This window comes from Chelonoidis abingdonii, chromosome 1 (genome assembly GCF_003597395.2).
Source record: "Chelonoidis abingdonii isolate Lonesome George chromosome 1, CheloAbing_2.0, whole genome shotgun sequence".
Classification (NCBI taxonomy): domain Eukaryota; kingdom Metazoa; phylum Chordata; order Testudines; family Testudinidae; genus Chelonoidis; species Chelonoidis abingdonii.
Window position 1 is genome coordinate 200,840,863 of NC_133769.1, and position 2,722 is coordinate 200,843,584.

Genomic DNA, 2,722 nt, shown 5'->3' on the forward strand with positions numbered 1-2,722 from the left:
TTTCCATTTCATAAACTAACAACACATTTCAGAAGAAGGGCAGGAGTGAGGGGGGGTAACTGTCCCTCCACTATCCTGCAGCTGCAGCCCTGTTTCACCTACTCAGAAAAATCTCTAGCAGAACTTACATCAAAACCTAAACTCAGTGTGAACGTGTAGGGTTTTGTTTTGTCCAGTGGGATACTTTAAAACATAAATTATAATATTATTTTTCTCCTTTGTATCAGTCATTGAACTGTTCTTCACCAATCCCTGATAAGCCTCTGATCCAGTCTTCTGACCCCACAAATCGTCAGGTTTGGCTCATTAGGACTTATTTTTCCCAGGAACACATGATTAATATTGTAATAAACACGTAAAAAAAAATTTTTTATTGTTAAGTATGACTCCCAACGTCAATGCATTGCCATTTCTTATGGAGAAAGGTACAAAAAAAATACATACTGTGGAACATCCCTTAAATCAGAACTTTTTATAAGGAACCAGTTGTTAAGATTTTGGCACTCATCACTGCTGGAAAGCTTCCTGACATAGAGGAGAGGAATGGGCCCCATCCTGTTTGTTTATGTAAAACATCACAGTTGTGTTGTCTGTCATGATTCCCATGCACTGACCCTGCAAGGGCACCTGGAAGGTCTGGCATGCTAGCTGCACAGCTCTCAACTTCTTGATATTGATATGGAATGAGAGCTTGTCCTGGGACCAAAGGCCATGTGTCTGCAAGACGCCCGGGTCAGTGCCCGAATTCAGGGCTGACGCGTCTGTTACCAGGGACAGGGAAGGCTGAGGCCTGTGGAAGGGGCCCTCTTTACACACCTCCTGCTGATTAAGCCACCAGTTGAGGGTCTGGAGGACCTGCACTTCTAGGGTGACCACTGAATCTAGTCTGTTGCATCCTGGGCGAAAAGTTGATGCAAACCATGCCTGAAGAGGTCTGAGTCGCATCCTGGCGTGTTGCACCACGTATGTGCAAGACGCCATGTGGTTGAGTAGCCTCATGCATCCCCTTGCTATGGTAATGGGGTACTGTCTGAGACTGCATATGATGTCCGAGATTGCCTGAAACCAGGCCTCCGGCAGGAACACCATGGCCCGAGTTGAGTCTAGCAATGCCCCAATCAACTCTATTCTTTGAGTTGGTATCAGGATCGACTTGCTTTCATTGAGGAGGAGGCCTAGTTTGTCAAAGGTGGATTTCACCAGTCGAATCTGCTGTTCCACCTCATTCCTGGACCGCCCCCAAAGCAGCCAGTCGTCAAGATAGGGGTATACTTGCACCTGCCTTCGATGAAGGAAGGCCATTACGACCAACATGTACTTGGTGAATACATGGTGGAGGGCTGTTGACAGGCCGAAGGGGAGGACTGTAAACTAGTAATGGCTGTGAATGACCACAAATCGGAGGAACCATCTGTGCGCTGGACGTATGGATATGTGGAAGTAAGTGTCCTTGAGGTCCAGGGCGGCATACTAGTCTCCCAGATCCAAAAACAGAATGATGGTGTTCAGGGAGACCATGCAAAACTTCAGCTTCTTCATGAAGAGACTGAGGCCTCGCAGGTCGAGAATGGGTCTGAGACCCCCTTTGGCTTTGGGGGTTAGGAAATAACAGGAATAGAACCCCTTGTCTCTTTGCTGCTGAGGAACCTCCTGCACTGCCCCTGCGGCGAGGAGCATGTGCACCTCCTGGATAAGGAGTTGCTTATGAGAAGGGTCCCTGAAGAGGGATGGGTAAGAGGGGCAAGGGGTGGAGCAGAATTGGAGAGTATTTCCCACTTCTATCATGTGAAGAACCCAGTGGTCTGATGTTATTTGGGACCAAGCATGGCAGAAATGGGACAGACGATTCAAGAAACAAGGGGAAGGATCTGGTGTCATGGCTGGTGCACCATCCTTGGGCACACCTTCAAAAGGCCTGTTTTGAGCCTGACGATAGTTTGGTCAGGCCTTGGCTCTGCCAGGGTGGGGGATGGGAGGACTTGCACCTGCCATTCCTACTCCACCTCCTATAGAAATCCTGCCTTGGCCAAGGAGGATAGGACAATTGCTGCTGTGTTATGGCTTAAAATGTTTGCGTTGAGTTGCCGGGGTGTGCGTGCCCAACAATTTCATGGTAGTCTGGTAGTCTTTTAGGCTGTGCAGCCAAGTCTGTTTGCTCCGCAAACAGGCCTGCCCCATCAAAAGGCAGGTCCTGCAGGGTCTGTTGGACCTCAGGTGGAAGCTCCAAGGCCTGCAGCCATGAGCTACGCCTCATGGTGATTCCAGAGAACAAGGTGCACACTGCCGAGTCTGCTTCGTCTAGTGAGGCCTGTAAAGAGGTCCGTGCCACTGCCTTGCCTTCCTCAATGATAGCTCCAAACTCATCCCTGGACTCTGCTAGCACCAGCTCCCTAAATTTTAGTGTAGAGTTCCAGGATTGAAGCTGTACCTACTCAGGACTGCTGGGTGATTGGCAATCCTGAGTTGCAAATGCCCAGTGGAGTACACCTTGCACCTGAACAGATCCAGGCACTTGGAGTCTGTCGACTTAGGTGTGGGACCCTGCTGCTCCTGCCTCTCCCTCTTGTTCACTGCAGCCACCATCTACGAGCAAGGTTGCGGGTGGGTGTACAGGTATTCGTACCCCTTAGAGTGAACTAAATTTTTCCTCTCCACACCTTTTGCAGTTGGAGGGATGGAGGCCAAGGTCTGCCAAACAGTCTTTGTGTTGGCCTGGATATTT